The sequence below is a fragment of the Phacochoerus africanus genome, chromosome 3, assembly GCF_016906955.1.
Source record: "Phacochoerus africanus isolate WHEZ1 chromosome 3, ROS_Pafr_v1, whole genome shotgun sequence".
In the NCBI taxonomy this organism is placed as follows: domain Eukaryota; kingdom Metazoa; phylum Chordata; class Mammalia; order Artiodactyla; family Suidae; genus Phacochoerus; species Phacochoerus africanus.
In genome coordinates, this window is record NC_062546.1 from 90,381,147 (window position 1) to 90,403,789 (window position 22,643).

The following is a 22,643-nucleotide window of genomic DNA, read 5'->3' on the forward strand; positions in this document are numbered from 1 at the left end:
AACCCAGTTGAAAAATGGGCAGAGACTTAAATAGACATTTCTCCAAAGAAGACGTACAGTTAGCCAGTAGGCACATGAAAAAATGCTCTACATCATTAATTATTAGAGAAATGCAAATCAAAATTACCATGTTGCACCATCTATATTACTCTTTTTAAAAATGACAATTTGTGCGCACATTATAACGAGTCTAGTACATTTTTGAATGACCCATATTCATTAGAAATCAATCATTAATTAATTATTATTATTATATTTTGTCTTTTTAGGGCTGTACCTGCGGCACTTGAAAGTTCACAGGCTAGGGCTCAAATCATAGCTGCAGCTGCCGGTCTACACCACAGCCACAGCAACATAGGGTCTGAGCCATGTCTGCAAACTACAGCACAGCTCACAGCAACACCGGATCCTTAATCCACTGAATGAGGCCAGGGATCAAACCCGCATCCTCATGGATACTAGTTGGGTTCATAACCCACTGAACCATGACAGGAACTCCTCAATCATTAAAGTGAAACATTTTTCTTTGCACAGTATAGCGTGTTCTTTCACCTTTTCCCGAGTTTGACCTTGGGAATGTATATAAACTTATGAAGTGTGTATTATCCCCTCTAATCCAAGATCTAGATGGCTAAACCAAAGCTAAGGAATTTTGAGTGCTTAGCCACAAAGTGGGAAGTAGCAAGACTGGCATTGGAATGTTTTCACAAATTTATGATCTCTTTAGAGTAGCATAATATGCCACCTCTAATTGTGTAAGGTGGATGACAATACAGATTCTTATAAGATACTTTGGTGTCCCTTTCTCCTTTTGTGTCACTTAGCTCCAGTTATTCTCTTGGCAAATATATAAGAACCATTGGCTGTATTAAAGTCATTGGTCAATTTGTCTGTCCCTCCTTTATACATGTCCTGACCGATTATGACCCAGGCACCAAGATAGACACTGCAGATGAAGAGAACAATGTTGTCTATCCTTGAAGACTTCACAGTAGAGAAAAGCACAGGCTAATGAGTCAAGTATGACAAGTCACTGTGATGATAGGTTAAGAGGGTAGAAGGAAGTCCACACGACTATTAGGATACACACAAGACAGAAGGAGGGAATGCAACAGTAGTGTAGATGTTTCCTTACTGCTGTTGATATAAATCAAATCAAGCACATAAAACAAAATGCACCTCACAAAAGTATCATCTTATTTGGAATACATTACATGTAAATGGTAACTCATCAAATAGTAATCTGACCATCAAATATTTTCCTCAAAGTGAAGATCATGGATGTAGTGATAGGACTTATTCTATAAGTTGGAAGAAGGATAACTTAACTTTTTATGTGTGTAATAATGGAATTAGAAAATCACCATTTGGCCACAATCATAGGAATAATTGTCTGAGTCAAGAATCAACAGTGGGTTATTCTAATACGTAAAGGTTTGAGGAGGAACATGTATTTTGAGTATTCTCAATTGAATAATTTCAAAGTCTCAAAGTGTCTCCCCATAAAATGTTTATTAATCACAAATGGAAAATAGGAAATTTAGAGTGGAGAAGGCTGATGGATACTGACTAAACCAAGTTATTAAGCCAACATCATGTGCTTTCTGGTAAGATGCTCTTAGACACAATGTTACTTCTGTAGCATCTTTGCAAAAATGCCTAATATGGGTATTATCATAAAGAAAAAATAGACACTCTCAGACAAGCGACATTCTATAAAATAGCTTTGCCTGTGGTTTAAAAAGGCAACAAAGATTAAATCCAAAGAAAGACTAGAGGACTTCTAGATTAAAAGAAAGTAAAAAGATCTGAACCTAAAGGCAACACATTAGGATATGATTCTGCTTTATTTTTTTATAATGATATTTTTTCCATTACAGCTGGTTTACAGTGAAGTAAGTCAGAAAGAGAAAGATAAATACCATATGATATCACTTATATCTGGAATCTAATATATGGCACAAATGAACACTTCCACAGAAAAGAAACTCATGGACATGGAGAAGAGACTTGTAATTTTGTTTCATAATGATCTTTGGTTAAACAGTTGGCTAAATTTTGATAATCTACTTATAAGATAATATTGTTGTACCAATATTAATTTCAGATTTTGATAATTTTACTCTAGTTAAGTTTCTGTCTTAGAAAACATACAAAAAATATTCAGAGATTAAGGGGAATCATGTGTTCAAAAATATGCACCTGTATGTGGGAAAAAAAAACAGAAATAAAATGGAGTAAGCTGTTAATACTTTGGACATCTGAGTGCACAATATAAGAAAATTATTTTTGCTATTCTTGTTATTTTTCTGCAAGTCTGAAATTACATTGAAACAAAAGTTAAAAGGTAAAACACATGAAGTACATTTTTATCACTTTTTGGTGCATGGGCATTGTAAATACTTCAAATATAAAAAATATGTAAAAAACAGGAGTTCCCATAGTGGTGCAGCAGAAATGAATATGACTAAGAACCATGAGGTTGCGGGTTCGATCCCTGGACTCACTCAGTGGGTTAAGGATCTGGTGTTGCCATGAGCTATGGTGTAGGTTGCAGACATGGCTCAGATCTGGCATTGCTATGGCTGTGGTGTAGGACAGCACTACAGCTCTGATTCAACACCTAGCCTGAGAACCTCCATATGCCTCAGGTGCCACCCTAAAAAGACAAAAAAAAAGACAAAAAAAAGACAAAAAAATGAAATAACAAAAAAATATGTAAAAAACAAACCACCGAATACATTATCACCAAGATACAGTAATTGTTAACATTTTGGAAATAAATATTTTGGTCTTATGCTTTTCATGGAAACACATATACACATTCAAACAAAATTTCAACATTGAATTTTAATTGCATTTCATTAAAAACCGTTTCTTTATGTTGTTAAATATTCTTACATATTTTAACGAATATATAATAGTCTATAATTTAAGTGTACCATAATTCATTGAGTCATCCTTCTCTTCTTCAGTATTTAGATTATTCCCATTTTTCCAATGTCGTATACTATAACAAAAACATAGTTGATGAGGTTTTGTATGCATTGATTATTTCCCTAGAGTTTGTTCTTAAAAGAGGAATTTCTATATAAATTTATATATATTTTTACTTCCCATGACCATTACAAGCCATATTTCTTCAGTTAATTTATCATTTCTCTATTTTGAGGACCTTCAAACATGTTTCTGTTCCCACCTCCTCTCAGCAATGTCCATACCTCCAAAGGACAGAGGAGAGATGAGGCATGTCTTCTATTTTTTGCTAATCAAAAAATACTACTGAAGATTCATGCTTTGGCCCACTTTCCTCTTTTCTTTTGGTTACAATGACCTCATCATACCTGAGATCAATTTTTCCACAGGGCTTTGCTATTTTCTCCCTATTTTCTCGGTAACATGAAATGTTGGCTATTCCTACCATGTTCTTTACACCCACTGTAGATACTCAATTTTTAAACATTCTTGGTTCTCTTTTTATATAACAGTAAGATGCCCTCTAATGTAAAAATTCATTGAACATCTTATATACTAGTGCTATTTTATCACCTTCCATTCTTCAACCTTCCAATTTGCTCTCATCCAAATTATCAGGTAATAATAGCTTTCCCAAAGATTGCCAGTTGCCTCCTTGCCCCTAAAGCAAAATTTGTACTTTCTACATTCTACCTAACTTTCCTTTACTATAGTTTTAAATGATAGTAAACACAAATTCCTGCTTTTTCAATTCTATATTTCCTTATCAGGCAATCCCACCTGTAGTCATGATTTTAATTATACATATACTAACAACTCCCAAATAGTATTCGAGCCTTAACTCTTCCATTAATAAACACATTTATGCATATAAGAAAAGAATTTCTTGAAGGCTCCTCTATGTTTACAATGACATAATAAGTACATTCAGACATCATAGTCACCTAACATCATACATGTCTATTCTTAACTCAGTAAAGTTTGATAAAGATCAGGCAGACGTTCTCCAAGTAATGTCTTAGGGATTCCGTCTCTTTCCACTATATTCCTCTGATATTTTGAAATCCTAGACTTTCAAATTTGTGTCCAAGAGTTAATGGGAGGGCAGCAAAAATAGAAGTGGCAACATTATACCTGTTGACCAGGAGTAGCATATCCTAGAGACAAATAAACTGGGAAATGTAGTTTTCTCACTAGCTCAGGAAGAAAAGGAAACATGGCAAATATACTGCCTCAGATGCTTTCCCCCTCAATGTAAAACATTAAAACATTTTCATATCAATCAAGTACTCTTTCAGTTTTCCTTCCCAGATGAATAGCAACACCATCTCATCAGTGATGCAAACCCCAATCCTAGGGACTATTCCTGACACTTCCTTTTTAACAGCTCCTATATCCATTCCATTCTATCAGCCCAACTTGATTTTACTTTCTTCATATATTTCTAGTCTGTCCATCCATTTATATTTCTACCATTCCCATCCTACCTGAGTCACCAAGAATTCTCACCCAGACTGATGCAATCTTCTTTCGTTTTTGCTTTCTATGTTCACTATACATCTGACCAAATCCATTCTATACTCTGTTGCCAGTGCTTATAAAATGAAAATCTCATTATGTTTGATCCATTCTTATCCCCAAATTAATTTTTATCCCATTTAAAACCTTTTAATCATCTGCCTTAGAATGTGTAATTAAAAAATTAAGTAAACATTTACTGAAGTGTAACATACACACAGAAAAGCAAAACAAAAACAAAAACATGGAACAAACAAAATTCAGGAACAGATGGCTTCACAGGTAAATTCTATCAAACATTTAGAGAAGAGTTAACAACTATCCTCTGAAACTCTTCCAAAAAGTTGCAGAAGAAGGAACTCTCCCAAACTAATTCTATGAGGCCACCATCATCCTGATTCTAAACCAAAGATCTCACAAAAAAAGAAAATTACAGGCCAATATCACTGATGAACATAGATGTAAAATCTTCAACAGAATACTAGCAAATCAAATCCAACAATATGTTAAAAGATTCATACACCAGAATCAAGTGTAATTTATCTCAGGGATGCAAAGATTCTACAATGTCTGCAAATCAATCAGTCCGGCATATTAATATATTAAACTGAAGAATAAAAACAATATGATTATCTCAATAGATTCAAAAGAGCTTTTGATAAAGTTCAACATCCATTTATGATTAAAAAAAAAAAAAAGCCTTCCAGAAAGTCGGTATATAGAGAGACTACCTCAACATAATAAAGGCCATATCTGACAGACCCACAGCCAACATCACACTAAATGTGAAAAGCTAAAAGTATTTCCTCTAGGATCAGGAACAGCTCAAGGATATCCACTCTCACCATTGTCATTTAACATAGTTTAGGAATTCTTAGCCACAACAGTCAGAGAAGAAATAGAATAAAAGAAATCAAAATTGGAAAAGAAAAGCTATCACTGTTTGCAAATGACATGATGCTCCACACAGAAAAATCCTAAAGATGCTACCAGAAAACTGCTAGCGTTCATCAATGAATTCTATAAAGTTGCAAGATAAAAAATCAATACTTTTATTTTGTTTTACATTTCTATACACTAACAATGAAGTTGAGAAAGAAAATTTAAGGAAATAATCCCATTTACCATAGCACCAAAATGAATAAAATACTCAGGAACAAACCTATCTAAGTAGGCAAAAGATCTGTTTTCTGAAAACTATTAGATGCTGATGAAAGAAGTAGAGGATGACAAAGATGGATGGAAAAATATACCTTTTTTTTTGGATTAGAAGAATCAATGTTATCAAAATGACTACACTAGCCAAGGCAGTCTACAGATTCAATGCAATCCTAACCATATTACCTATGGCATTTTTCACAGAACTAGAACTGAATGCTTTTAAATTAGTAAGGAAACACAAAGGACCCTGAATAGGCAAAAATATATTGAGAAAGAAGAACAGAGATGGAGGAATAAGGCAACATGACTCCAGACCATACTACAAAGCTGCAGTCATCAAAACAATATGGCACAGCCACAAAAACAGATATATTGCTCAATGACAGGATAGAAAGCCCAGAAATAGACCCACAAAGTTATGTTCAATTAGTCTTTAACTAACAGGGCAAGAATGTACAATGGAGAAAAGACAGTCTCTTCAATAAGTGGTGCTGGGAAAACTGGAGAGCTACACATGAAAGAGTGAAATTAGGACACTCTCTAACACCATATACAAAGATAAACTCAAAATGAATTAAAGAGCTAAATGTATGACCAGATACTATAAAAGTTTTAGAGGAAAACATAGGCAGAACACTCTTTGACATAAATTGCAGTGATATCTTTTTGGGTCCACCTCCTTGGGTAATGAAAATAAAAAGAAACATAAACAAATGGGAGTTAATTAAACGTTAAAAATTTTGCATAGCAAAGGAAATCATAAAAAAAATGAAAATACAACATATGGAATGGGAGGAAATACTTGCAAATGATGGGACAAATAAAGGATTAATTTCCAAAATATAGAGTTCATATAGCTTTATATATATAAAAACTCAGATGATTCAATCAAGAAATGGGCAGAAGATTTAAATAGACATTTCTCCAAAGAAGACATACAGATGACCAAATGGCATATGAAAATATGCTCAATATCACTAATATTAGAGAAAGACCATAATTCTTCTTATATCATACAAAATCCCGAATATTCTGATTTCATTTAGAGAAACTCCACCAAACTCCTATCATATTTTTCAAGTTACATATGTTTCATATCATATGTTTTCTGTACTTTTGAATCTCTCAACATGCTAGCCAGTTTTCTGTCTCAAGACTTTTGGCTATAGCATTCCTTCCCTTTAAATTCTTCTGTTATTTTTTACTACATAATTAGAATTCTTCTTTTAGATCTCAACTTAAACATTGCAGGAGGAAATTTTTCTTTAATCTTCCAATTTAGGGAATATTCTCCTATTTTACCCTCTGTCAGCTTGGCGTATTTTTTTTTTCATTTTACACACCATAGTTGTAATTTTATTTTATTTATTTTTTATTTTTATTTTTTATTTTTTTAATACTTTTTTTTATTTTCCCACTGTACAGCAAGGGGGTCAGGTTATCCTTACATGTATACATTACAATTACATTTTTACCCCCACCCTTTCTTCTGTTGCAACATGAGTATCTAGACAAAGTTCTCAATGTTATTCAGCAGGATCTCCTTGTAAATCTATTCTAAGTGGTGTCTGATAGGCCCAAGCTCCCGATCCCTCCCACTCCCTCCCCCTCCCATCAGGCAGCCACAAGTCTCTTCTCCAAGTCCATGATTTTCTTTTCTGAGGAGATGTTCATTTGTGCTGGATATTAGATTCCAGGTATAAGTGATATCATATGGTATTTGTCTGTCTTTCTGGCTCATTTCACTCAGTATGAGATTCTCTAGTTCCATCCATGTTGCTGCAAATGGCATTATGTCATTCTTTTTTATGGCTGAGTAGTATTCCATTGTGTATATATACCATGTCTTCCTAATCCAATCATCTGTCGATGGACATTTGGGTTGTTTCCATGTCCTGGCTATTGTGAATAGTGCTGCAATGAACATGCGGGTGCACGTGTCTCTTTTAAGTAGAGTTTTGTCCGGATAGATGCCCAAGAGTGGGATTGCGGGGTCATATGGAAGTTCTATGTATAGATTTCTAAGGTATCTCCAAACTGTTCTCCATAGTGGCTGTACCAGTTTCCATTCCCACCAACAGTGCAGGAGGGTTCCCTTTTCTCCACAGCCCCTCCAGCACTTGCTATTTGTGGACTTATTAATGATGGCCATTCTGACTGGTGGGAGGTGGTATCTCATGGTAGTTTTGATTTGCATTTCTCTTATAATCAATGATGTTGAGCATTTTTTCATGTGTTTGCTGACCATCTGTATATCTTCCTTGTAGAAATGTCTATTCAGGTCTTTTGCCCATTTTTCCATTGATTGATTGGCTTTTTTGCTGTTGGGTTGTATAAGTTGTTTATATATTCTAGAGATTAAGCCCTTGTTGGTTGCATCATTTGAAACTGTTTTCTCTCATTCTGTAAGTTGTCTTTTTGTTTTCTTTTGGGTTTCCTTTGCTGTGCAAAAGCCTTTCAGTTTGATGAGGTCCCATGGGTTTATTTTTGCTCTCATTTCGATTGCTTTGGGAGACTGACCTGAGACAATATTCATGATGTTGATGTCAGAGAGTGTTTTGCCTATGTTTTCTTCCAGGAGTTTGATGGTGTCCTGTTGTATATTTAAGTCTTTCAGCCATTTTGAGTTTATTTTGATGCATGGTGTGAGGGTATGTTGTAGTTTCATTGCTTTGCATGCAGCTGTCCAGGTTTCCCAGCAATGCTTGCCGAATAGACTTTCTTTTTCCCATTTTATGTTCTTGCCTCCCTTGTCAAAGATTAATTGACCATAGGTGTCAGGGTTTATTTCCGGATTCTCTATTCTGTTCTGTTGGTCTGTTTGTCTGTTTTGATACCAGTACCACACTGTTTTGATGACTGTGGCTTTGTAGTATTTCTTGAAGTCTGGGAGAGTGATGCCTCCTGCTTGGTTTTTGTTTCTCAGGATTGCTTTGGCGATTCTGGGTCTTTTGTTGTTCCATATAAATGTTTGGATTGTTTGTTCTAGTTCTGTGAAAAATGTCATGGGTCATTTGATAGGGATTGCATTGAATCTGTAGATCATAGTAGTAATTTTATATGTAACTATGTGGTTACTTAAAATATACTTATCCCTTCCATATGTAGTATGAACATAAATAAGGATAACATGGGGATCTTTCATTTCCACATACTGTACACAGGACCTAACACATAGCAGAGATTCAGTAAATATTTAGTAAGTGAGTGAATGACCCCCAAATTTGTTGTTTATTTGTAAAATGTTTCCCAGGAAAGTCTGTACCAATTCATGCTGTCATTTTCAGTGAATGGGAATCCCAATCTATCACATACCATCACTAACACAAAAATCAAAATTAATTTTACCTTCTATTGAGTTTAAAGTTATTTCCTATTAAATTGTATATATGCTTTTTGGATGGTAAGGGGTTTTATGGCTGCAATAATTTAAAATCACATTCTACATTTGAAGCATGGAAAACTCCACCTCTCCATTCATTTTGAAGTTCCAGAAAAACAAAAAGTTCTAAGTCTTTCCTTTTATTTTCTATCCAAGAGAGTCTGCAGCTTCAATTTTCTGCCACTATATAGGCATATGGGAAATCATAATTTTTTTTTTGTTTGCTCCCCACATGAAGTGGAACTAGCTGATTCTGTCTTTTGCCAATTTGGAGTATGGCCTTTCATTTCCCAAGGTCTTATATACTTTCAGAAGTAATTTGCACTAGGAGAATGATATTAGCAACGTGACAAACAATGGAGCTTCAGGCCCTCATTCCTACATGCAAAAATGAAGTAGAAAACAACACGGTAACTGAAATAAATTTGTGGGAGGCCCTGAAACCACTCAAGTTTCTGCAGCTGCCAAATAGAGTCCCAATTAAGGAAAAAAACACACAAAAAGCATAGAAAATTTTTTTTTGTCTTCATCCTTGTGCCACTCTTTCCTTAGAGGAGCACAGCTTGAACTGTTGGGAAGAAGACATCCAATTGCCTGCTTATCCATCAAAATGGAAGGAAAGGAGCAGAACAAGCTTGCAATGTGTGGCTTGCCTGGGGTTACGCAAGGGATTTATTTCTGTCTTACCTGACTTGGAGCCTAGACAGGAATGAAAGCAGAGTTTAGATATCAGGTTGGAGACAGTAAAAGTAGGGGAAGGCATTCCTTCCAGCAGGTGAAATAATGCAGGGGAATTGAAGACCCAAGGGTGTCTGAGAGTAAATAATGAGAGAGGAATATATCAAATATCTAAGTCCTTGAGAAAAAGCAGGATTGAGACTTTTAGGGAAATGAAGACATTTAAAAGAGCAGCGTATGTAGGTAAACTGGGACATATGTGTACACGCCCAGGGAAGATGCATGTGCTGAGGGGAATGAAAATAACAAGCCTTCATGATAAACTAATTACTGTGCTCAATTATGTGGATCCACTCTTCAAACATGCTTTTTTTTTTTTTTCCAGATACCCAATTTTCAGCTAAAGATTATGAGGCAAAGAAAGAAACAAGGAAACATGATCCATTTAAAGGAAGAAAATCAACCTCCTAAAGAGTCACAGGATTCAGACTCACTAGAATTCCCAAAGAGCTAAAGGAAAATATAGAGAAAAACTTAATATATATAAAAAATTAGAACAATATATAAAAAAATGAGAATATAAACATAGACAAAAATTAGAAAAAACAAACTATGACTCTGGAGCTCAAAATGCAGTAACTGAATGCAATGTCAAACTTGGAGAGGCAGAAATAATAATAAACTTGAAGATATGTTATATAAAGTTATTGTGTGTGTAGAAAAAAATGAAAAAAGAATCAAAGCCTAAAGAATTTCTGGTGAACCATTAAATAGACCAATATATGCATTATGGAAGTCCCAGAAGGAGAGGAGAGAAAGGGAAAGGGGGCAAGAGTTTATTTAAAGAAATAATGATCAAAATTTTTCCAAATTTGAGGAAAGACATGGATATACAAATATAAGAAGCTTAATGAACTCCAAAAATCCAGAAAATCACACCGAGACATTATAATCAAACTGTCAAAGTAAAAGAAAAAGAGAGACTTGAAATCAGCAAGAGAAATTTAGTCATCATCTGCAGGAAATCCTCCATAAAACTGTGAGTGGATTTTTCAGCCAAATTCTTGAAGGCCAGGGGGCAGTGGGATAATACAATTAAAGTGTAGTTGAAATAAAACAAACAAAACTATAGACTAAGTATACCATATGCACCAAAATGGTCCTTTTAAAAATGAGGGGGTAATTAAGAAATTCCCTCATAAGCAAAAGCTGAGGAGGTGGTTCATCACCACCAGCCTGGCCTAAAAGAAATATTGAGGAAACCCTTCAAGTTGAAGTGAAAGACACTAGAAGCAACTCAAAACCAAATGAAAATATAAAGCTCTCCAGGAAAGGTAAATATATAAACACATATAACAATAGGCATATTATTATTCAATTTGGTAATTCCATTTTTGCTATTTTCACATATTAAATGTAATGGGTGACATTAATAACATAAGCGGGAGAAAGTCTAGTTAATTTGTTTCCTGCTCCCCTCCTCATAAAGAAATTCATGGCTCTTCTAATAACAGATTGAAGACACAATTCATCTAGCCTTCTTGTTAAGATTATCTGAATAAATAATTTTAATGAAGGGAGTTCCTGTTGTGGCTCAGTGGAAATAAATTTGACTAGTATCCATGAGGATGTGGGTTTGATCCCTGGCCTTGTTTGGTGGGTGAGGGATCCGGCGTTGCAGTGAGATGTGGGGTAGGTCAGAGATGCAGCTTTGACACCCCCCCTGTTATGGCTGTGGTTTAGGGCTGCAGCTGTAGACCCCTAGTCTGGGAACTTCCATATGCCCTGGGTGCAGGCTTTGAAAGGAAAAATAAAAAATTATACATATATATAATATATATAATTATATATATATAATTAAGGTGGGTGGTTGTTAAAAAGAAGATTTGAAACAGGAAGACCTTATATCAAGTACTATTAAAACTGAATCATGATGGGAGTTCCTGTCGTGGTGCAGTGGTTAACGAATCCAACGAGGAACCATGAGGTTGTGGGTTCGTTCCCTGGCCTTGCTCAGCGGGTTAAGGATCCAGCATTGCCATGAGCTGTGGTGTGGGTTGCAGACACGACTCAGATCCCACGTTGCTGTGGCTCTGGCGTAGGCTGGTGGCTACAGCTCTGATTAAACCCCTAGCCTGGGAACCTCCATATGCTGCAGGAGCAGCTCAAGAAAAAGGCAAAAAGACAAAAAAAAATTAATCAGGATGGCTTAGTGCTCTTTGATAATGTAACTGCACCTTTTCCTTACAATAAAAAAACATTAGGTAGGTGCTAAATATCCTACCAAAATGTAGGTACAGAATACATTTGTGGCAGCTTTGCTTATAGAAGAAATAAGACAAATTACCCCACTTTCGTTTTTGAGATGCTGAAATGATCGCCATTTCTATTTACATCAGCTTAACACAGAAACTCCAAGCACACCCCCACACCTCTGCACAGTGATCTCAACTCTTGAGAAAAATGTCCCTCACATTTGATAAATGTGATATTATCCTGGAAGATCTATGATTATACCTGTCTCTTGAGAGTTCTCACTTTCCTTATTTTGCATCATTATTTTTCCATATTTTCTCCTCTCTCTTTTCTTTCTTTCTTTTCTTTTCTTTTTTTTTTTAGGGATGCACCTGCAGCATAAGGAGGTTCCCAGGCTAGGGGTCAAAATCAGAGCTGTAGCTGCTGGCCTACACCACAGCTCATAGTAATGGCAGATCTTTAACCCACTGAGCAAGGACAGAGATCAAACCTGTGCCCTCATGGATGATAGTCAGATTTGTTTTCTGCTGAGCCATGATGGGAACTCCTCCTCTCTCTTTTCTGACTACTGCTTTATTTATTTATTTTTTAACTACCTTTTTCCTAGCCCTGATTTCCATATTTGACTTTACCTCTCACCTGCCACACCTGCCAAGTACAACTAGATTACTTTTTTTCTTTTTCTTTTCTTTCTTTCTTTTTTTCTTTTTTTTTCTTTTTTTTTTTTTTTTTTTGCCTTTTAGGGCCTCATCTGTGGCATATGGAAGTTCCCAGGCTAGGGGTCCAATTGGAGCTGCAGCTGCCAGCCTACACCACAGCAATGGAGGACTCGAGCCACATCTGTGACCTACACCACAGTTCATGGCAATGCTGGATCCTAACCCACTGAGCGAAGCCAGGGATCAAACCCACATCCTCATGGATACTAGTTGGGTTGATTTCTGCTGAGCCACAACAGGAACTCCCAGATTATATATTTCTTTGTAGTCACATTTTGACAATTTCTCAGCCAATTTTTTTTCTAATGGGTCTCCCTGGAGAACTGATCATTTTGTGTATCTAAATGATAGTTCCAGTGGGTTCTAAGGAGTTCTGTGCAGATTGCTGACAGTGGAAGGATTAATTTCCTATGTGCCACATTCCTCTAGAGATAGATGACAGCCTCTCATTTCAATTCTTAGGAGTCATCAGGAGGAACTGGTTTTAGTCATTATATTCAGATAAAAGAGCAGATTTGGGGACACGTTATCAATGTAAGATTTAATGAAAGAAACTGTGGATGCTCTGATGCTGACTGACACTGAGGAATACCTTGCTTATTTATGAATAAACTGGTCCCATCTGAAAAAACAAAGATTCCCCCTTGAAAACAGTCCCTCCTGGTAAAATTCTGTCTTTGCTGAAGGGTAGAATCAATTAATCATCTTCAGATCACATCAGCAAATTTTAACATCAACTCTTATGCATGTGGCACAAAAAATAAATGGAAATACTTTGGGGAAATGAAAATGAAAAAAGGTAATACTTATATACTGGAGTATAAAATATGCTCTACAGTGGGATCTTTCTGAGCTCCAGGATGTGAAATGAATGGCATCTTGTTAGAGCTGAAGAAATCCATGTTATCCTTTCTAAGTACAGAGATAGCTCAACGCAAAACGTCTTGCCTGGTTTGACAACCAAATAGAATTCAACATAGAAGCCACATAATCACAGGGTTGAAAGAAATGGAATTTGTTCTCAATCAGTGCTGCGATGAACTCTATTTAAACAAATAAAAATATATGTGGGAAGAAATAGAAACAGAATATTTTGAAATGACAAAACCAAAAACAGCTGGATCATTTCAGCATGGCTGATCCTATTTTCTTGCCATAGCATGTAATTTATAGCTTTGTTAAATAACTTTTGTTTATTAAAAGAATCCAAGCATATTGCTGATTTTTGTTTCAATTGTAATAGCAATTTGAGCAAACAAATGACCACTTAAAGCCATGCATTCATGGGGTATAATTTGTTTCAGAGTGCTACCATTTTAAATATGGAAAGCGTTCCCATATTTTTCTCACATCTGTTTGTTCAAGGACATTTAAAGAGTGCTGATTTATCCTCTTTAAATCAATGTACTTTTATGCAGCATTTATAATAGCCATTCTCAGCTACCTAAGGAGAGCAACAAATAAAACTATTTTGAATGATTATATCTACAAGGCTCTAAGAAAATAATAGGTGGGGTACCAGGAAGACCCGGGTCCTGACCTTCTTGCAATGCTTATACCCTCAAGGGGTAGATATCTGGCACCAGCAGCCTATATACACATGAATTCATCCATCCAAAGAATAGTACATTCTTCCGACATTAATTGTAATGTTTAGGCAAAGGTTACAGATCTACAGTATGGCAAGGTTAATAAAAATAGAAGTGTAGCATCTGATAAGGTTACTATCTTAGAAGTTAGAATCATAGGCCTCAGAAGCTCATTAGATGTGGAACTGAACAGCAATAGCCAAGTCAAATTGATCTACGGTTTTAAACCTCTGAGCCATGGAGTGCCATCAAGTACTGCCTGAAAGAATAATTAGATGGATAATGGAATGCATTTTGGTTAGAAGATTGTATATTCATTTCTGGAAATGCTAAGATTGAGACACAAGTGAGATCTCCAAGTGACGCAAATATACATTCCAAGGGCTGGCCTAGCTCAGTCAGACCATAATGCCTAAATATCACTCCTAAAACACACCAGATATTTTCAGATCTCCACATCTTTTTATAAGCACTAACACAGATGACCTTTGAGGTCCTTCCCACCAGACAAAGCATGAGACAGTCTTCAGTGTTCCAGTGACAAATTCTCTTTTCTTTTTCTTCAAAACTCAGGTCTTCAACCACGCAGCTCTGTTTCTAATTTAATCCATGCATTTCTTTGTTATACATTATAACGTTGTTACTCTCCACTTCTGCATACAGTCATGTGGGCGTAGAGAGAACCACTGTCTGTTTTGTGCTTTCTAGGGGTTGCATATTAAGTGGAAAGTGCGCAATTAAGTACTAAAATAGATGAATTAGTTCTAAGGCTTTCTAATACCTTCTGAATCCCCTCTTTAAAGCTTTATCACATTGAAAAATTTCAGAGAGGGATGATTGTCCATTAGACTCTAATAGCCTTGAAGAGGGAGTTATTGTCATATTATTTTGTTTTGTCTTCTCTGGAGCTTTATTTATAATGGAGATCAAGGAACACAACTTTTAAGGATGGATGGTTAAGGGAGTGCTTTAGAAATACAGAAGCACAGGGAGTTCCCATTGTGGTTCAGTGGGTTAAGAACCCAATTAGTATCCCTGGGGATGCTGGTTAAATCTCTGGCCTCCCTCAGTGGGTTAAGGATCAGGTAGTGCCATGAGCTGTGGTGAAATCACAGACACAGCTCAGATCTGGTGTTGCTGTGGCTATACTGTAGGCCGGCAGCTAGAGCTCCGATTCGACCCCTAGCTTGGAAACTTCCATATGGAGTAGGTGTGGCTCTAAAAAGACAAAAAATAAATAAGGTGACTGTTTTAGATAAGTAGAGAGGGACTACAAAAAGGTAAGGCATTATTTTATGTACCATTCATTCATTTATTCATTTAGTACTTATTTTAAATGATGAATAAACATCCTAAGCAGGAGGAGGGAAAAAAAAAAAAAAAACTCAGAGAAAGATACAGAAGTGAGAAAGGGAACTAAAGATTCCTGAAATACTGACAGAACTGAGCAGAATGTTAGGCAGGGTTTGCTTTTCATAAGAAGGAGTGGCCCTATTGAGGAGGCGGATTGTTTAAAGGAAGATAGACCTGAGGGTGTGCACATAGCTAATTCTTATAAAGTTCATTTGTGAAAGAGCACAAAAGACCACATCATTTGAACCTAAGCTACGTGCTTTACTGTTATGCAAATTTTCAATTACACTGCAGAGTAATTTTGACAAGGTGGGTGCCATCCAAAAGTTATTTTGCTTTTTAAACAGCCAGTGTGCAAATTAATAACTTCATGGCACAGAGCAAGCATATTTCAGACCCAGAGTTTTTCTTTTCTGTTTTAGAATATTACATGTATATTTTGAAAATAGAGTTTTCAAAACTCCCAAAGATGCTATCTTTGGAAATCTGAGGGTTGCCCCTTGGAAGTTTCTGATTGGCTGCATTAAAGCCATGCCCAAGCTTGTGATGGGCACTGCAGGCTGTATACCTTATTTTTAATTTGTAAATTCTGTTTAAAAATCTCAGTAAAACATGACAGACAGGGTCGTTTGCAGAAATTATGACACTATTCAAGTAGTTGAGCTTCCTGAGTCTATAGCTACTGTGCCTTGTTGCAGCACTTGAAGCAAATAATATAGCAACGTGCTTATGACTTGAATGAGCTTCATCCATTCTAGTGACTCCCAGGGAGATTTGTGAATGGCATGTGGGTGGAAAACTGATGAGTATTTCTTAGACATGGAAAATCAATTCATTTGTAGTGATGTTCTACTCAGGGAATGATATCATCTTTGGTCTATTAAAAACAAAACAAAACAAAACCTTGGAGTAAGTAGGGTTGATGTTTCTGTACAGGACTTGTTCAAGAGCCTCCAAGACTGGATGTGAAGGTTCAGGAGAAAATAAGGCAAAAGGCATGTATCAGTCTCTGCTTTGTACTTATGACCCTATTGAGTCACTTGATCTCTGTAAATCTCAGCTTTTTCATCAACAAGTTGCCAAGTTGAGCAGTGAAACTTTAAGTGTTCTTTGACAATCAGTGAGATAACTAATTACTTAGTACCTGGGAAGTGGTAAACCTTCAGTAAATAATAGCTACTTAGGAATTCCTGGCTGGAGATTAAGAACTCCAGAATAGAAGTTCTTAATAGAAGAATAGAAGGACTATTCTATTCTTCTATTAAGAATCAAAGGTGGAATAGAAGGACTGGAGTTCAACTTCTCTCCAAAAAAAATAACAAAATCCAACCCAATGCTGAGCAATCTTCAACAAAATGGACTAGAAACTTTCAAAAAGATATCCTACTCCAGAAGACAAAGAGGAGGCCATATCAAGAGGTAGGATGGGTGATTACATGATATAAGTAACCCCATACCTCCTGGGTGGGAAGCCCCATGGGCTGGAAAGTAACTGTATCACAGAGACTCGCCTACTAGAGTGAAAGTTCTGAGCCTCACATTAAGTTCCCACACCTGGGGATCTGGCATTGGGAGAAAGAGCCCTTGGAGCATCTGGCATTGAAGACCAGTGGGACTTGTGTATAGGAGCTCCGCAGGACTGGGGGAAACAGAGATTACATTCTTAAAAGGTGCACACAGATTTTCATGTTTACTGAATTCCAGGAAAAAGTGAAGTCTCCATAGGAATCTGGGTCAGATCTGACTGCAGTTCTTTTGACCATCTCCTGGGAAAACAGGGTGTGACTGTGGCTTGTTTTGGGGGTAGGGCATTGGAAGCAAAGCTCTTGGGAATATTTATCAGAGTACATTTTTATGGAGGTGGCCATTTTGGGAAAATCTGTCCCCACCCATCAGTGCTGAGAAGCCCCAGGCCAAACAATCCAAATGGGATCACAGTCCCACCCATCTGTAAACAGGCTGCCTAAAGACTAGCCAGACACACAGCCACCTCTAATCTCACCCAGAGACAAAGCCCCACACACCAGAGGGATTAGAATCAGCTCTACCTTCCAGTAGGCAGGCATCAGTCCCTCCCATCAGGAAGCTTACAGCAAGCCCCTGTACCATCTTCAGCCACAAGGGGGACAGACACCAGAAATAAGAGAGGCTACAACTCTATTATTTATAAAAAGGTCACCATACAAAAAAACCTATAAAAATAAAAAGACAGAAAATTATAACTCAGATAAGGGATAAATGAAAAAAAAAAATAACAGAGAGAGGGCTAAGTGATCAGAAGATTCACAGCAGGGGAAAAACCTCCAAACAAGATTACTTTACCCAACAAGGCTCTCATTCAGATTTGAAGGAGAAATCAAAAGCTTTACAGATAAGCAAAAGCTGAGAGAATTCAGTAACACTAAACCAGCTTTACAACAAATACTAAAGGAACTTCTCTAGGCAGAAAAGAAAAGGCCACAATGAGAAACAAAAATACCACAAATGACAAGGCTCACCAGTAAAGGTATATATACAGTAAAGATACAAAATCATCCATGCACAATTATGCCACCAAAATCAGAAATCATGAGTAGAGGATAATACAAATGCAGGACACTGGAGATGAAATTGCAATTAAGATATCAACAACTTAAAGCAATCTCATCTACATATGTATGGAAACATATCAAAACTTCAGAGTAACTGCATACCAAAAATCTACAACTGATACACAAACAAATAAGAAAAATCAACTCAAATACAACACTAAAGATAGTCACCAAGACACAAGAGGAAGGAACAAGAGAAGGGAAGAAGAAAAAGCAACAAAAACAAATCCAAAGCAATTAATAAAATGGCAATAAGAACATACATATTAATAATTACCTTAAATGTTAATGGACTAAACACCCCAACCAAAAGACATGGACTGGCTGAATGGATACAAAAACAAGGCCTATATATGTGCTGTCTTCAAGAGATGCACTTCACTTCTACAGACACATACAAATTGAAAATGAGAGGATGGAAGAAAATATTCCATGCAAATGGGGATCAAAAGAAAGCTGGAGTAGCAATACTCATATCAGACAAAATAGAACTTAAATTGAAGAATATATTAAGACACAAGGAAGGTCACTACCTAATGATCAAAGGATCAATCCAAGAAGATGTAACAATTTTAAATATCTACGCACCCAACATAGGTTCACCATAATATATAAGGCAACTGCTAACAACCTTAAAAGGAGAAATTGACAATAACACAATCATAGCGGGGGCCTTTAACACCCTGCTTATAGCAAAAGACATATCAACCAAACAGAAAATCAATAAGAAAACACAGACCTGAATGAAGCATTAGATCAGATGGACTTAATAGATATTTATAGGACATTCCATCCAAAAGCATCAGATTACACACTCTCCTTAAGTGCACATGGAACATTCTCTAAGATTGATCACATCCTGGGCTACAAATCCAACCTTGGTAACTTTGTGAAAATTGAAATCATATCAAGCATCTTTCCCAACCACAACACTATACGACTGGAAATCAACAACAAGAAAAAAACTGCAAAAAACACAAACACGTGGAGACTAAACAACATGCTACTAAACAACCAAGGGCTCACTGAAGAAATCAAAGAGGAAATTTAAAAATACCTAGAAGCAAATGACAATGAAGATACGACACTGCAAAACCTATGGGATGCAGCAAAAGTTGTTCTAAGAGGGAAGTTTATAGCAGTACAAACCTACCTCAGGAAGCAAGAAAAAGCTCAAATAAACAACAAACCTAACTTACAGCTAAAGCAGCAAGGGAGAGAAGAATTGACAAGACCTAAAGTTAGCAGAAGGAATGAAATCATAAAGATCAGAGCAGAAATCAATCATATAGAAATGAAGAAAACCATAGAAAATATCAAAGAAACAAAAAGGTGGTTCTTGGAAAAGTTCAAAAAAATTAATAAGCTCTTAGCCAATCTTATCAAGAAAAAAATAGAAAGGACTCAAATCAATAAATTTACAAATGAAAAAGAAGTAACAACACACATCACAGAAATACAAAGTGTCATGAGAGACTACTGTACGCAACTATACACCAATAAAACAGAAAACCCAGAAGAAATGGACAAATTCTTAGAAAAGTACAATCTTCCAAGACTAAACCAAGACGAAATAGAAAAGATGAACAGACTAATCACAAGTACTGAAATTTAAACTGTGATTAAAATACTTCCAACAAACAAAAATCCAGGACCAGATGGCTTCACAGGTGAATTCTATCAAACATTTGGAGAAGAGTTAACACGTACCCTTCTGAAACTATTCCAAAAAATAGGCCGAGGAAGTGATACTCCCAAACTCATTCTATGAGGCCACCATCACCCTGGTACCAAAACCAGACAAAGATTCCACAAAAAAAGAAAACTACAGGCCGATTTCACTGATGAACATTGATGCAACAAAAATCCTCAACAAAATACTAGCAAACCGCATCCAACAATACATTAAAAGGATTGTACATCATGATCAAGTGGGATTTATCCCAGGGAGGCAAGGATTCTTCAATATCTGCAAATCAATCAGTGTGATACACCACATCAACAGACTGAGGAATAAAAACCATATGATCCTCTCAATAGACACAGAGAAAGCCTTTGACAAAATCCAACACCCATTTCTGATGAAAAAACCCTTCAGAAAATGGGCATAGAGGAAACCTACCTCGACATAATAAAGGCCATATATGACAAACCCAGAGCTGATATCATTGTCCATGTTGAAAAGCTGAAAGAATTCCCACTGAGATCAGGAACAAGACAGGGATGTCCACTCTCTCCACTACTATTCAACATAGTTTTGGAAGTCCTAGTCATGGCAATAAGAGAAGAAAAATAAATAAAAGAATCCAAATTGGTAAGGAAGAAGTAAAGCTATCACTCTTTGCAGATGAGATGATACTGTACCTAGAGAATCCTAAAGACTCTACCAGAAAACTGTTAGAGCTCATCCATTTGGCAAAGTTGCAGGATACAAAATTAATACACAGAAATTGACTGCATTTCTATATAGTAACAATGAAAGATCAGAAAGAGAAATTATGGAAGCAATCCCGTTTACCATCACATCCAAAAGAATAAAATACCTAGGAGTAAATCTACGTAAAGAGACAAAAGACCTGTACTCTGAAAACTATTTGACAATGATGAAAGAAATCAAAGATGGCACACATAGATGGAAAGACATACCATGCTCTTGGATTGGAAGGGTCAATATTATCAAAATGACAATACTACCCAAGGTAATCTACAGATTCAATGCAATTCCTATCAAATTACCAAGGACAAATTACCAACGACATTTTTCACAGAACTCGAACAAAATGTTTTAAAATTTGTTTGGAAGCACAAAGGACCCAGAATAGCAAAGACATCCTAAAAAGAAAATTGGAGCTGGACGAATCAGGTTCCCTGACTTCAGACTATACTACAAAGCAACAATCATCAAAACCATATGGTACGAGCACAAAGACAGACATGTAAATCAGTGAAACAGGATAGAAAGCCCAGAATTCAACCCACGCACCTACAGCCAACTAATCTATGACAAAGGAAGCAAGAATATACAAAGGCAAAAAGAACACCTGTTCAATAAGTGGTGCTGGGAAAACAGGACAGCTACATGGAAAGGAATGAAAGTAGAACATTCCCTAACACCATACACAAAAATAAACTCAAAATGGATTAAAGACCTAGGTATAATACCAGACACTATAAAACTCTTAGAGGAAAACCTAGGCCTAATGCTCTCTGACATAAATGACAGCAACATCTTCTCAGATCCACCTCTTAGAGTAATGACAGTTAAAAGAAAATAAACAAATGGGACCTAATCAAACTTAAAATTTTCTGCACAGCAAAGGAAACCCTAAAAAAAATTAAAAGACTACCCACAGAATGGGAGAAAATCTTTGCAAATGAATTGACTGACAAGGGATTCATTTCCAAAATTTATAAATACCTTTTGCAGTTCCATACCAAAAAAACCAAAAACCCCATCAATATATGGGCAGAAAATCTAAACAGACAATTCTCCAAAGAAGATACACAGATGGCCAAAAAACACATGAGAAGATGTTCAACATCATTCATCATTAGAGAAATGCAATTCAAAACCACTATCGGTGCCACCTCACACCAGTAAGAATGACCATCATCAAAAAGTCTACAAACAATAACTGCTGAAGAGGGTGTGGAGAAAAAGGAACCCTATTACACTGTTGGTGAGAATGTGAATTGGTGCACCACTGTGGATAACAGTATGGAGATTCCTCAGAAAACTAAACATAGAACTACCATTTGATCCAGCAATCCCACTCCTGGGCATCTATCCAGAGAAAACCATGACTCACAAAGACACACGTATTCCAGCGTTCAGTGCAGCACTATTTTTAATAGCCAAGACATGGAAAGAACCTAAATGTCCATCGACAGAGGCGTGGATAAAGAAGATGTGGTACATATACACAATGGAATATTACTCAGCCATTAAAACGAACAAAATAACTGCATTTTTAGCAATATGCATGGACCTAGAAATTATCATGCTAAGAGGTGTCAGTCAGACAATGAGACACCAACATCAAATGCTATCACTGACATGTGGAATCTGAAAAAAGGACAGACTGAACTTCTTTGCAGAACAGATACTGACTCACAGACTTTGAAAAACTTATGCTTTCTAAAGGAGAGAGGTTGGGGATGGTGGGGATGCTGGGGGTTTGGGATGGAAATCCTATAAAATTGGATTGTTATGATCATTGTACAACTAGAAATGTAATAAATTAATTGAGTAACATAAAAAAAGGAGTTCCTGTCATGGTGCAGTGGAAATATATCTGAGTAGGAACCATGAGGTTGTAGGTTCGATTCCTGGCTTCACTCAGTGGGTTAAGGTTTCCGTGTTATTCTGAGCTGTTGTGTAGGTCACATCCATGGCTTGGATCTATTGCACTGGCTGTGG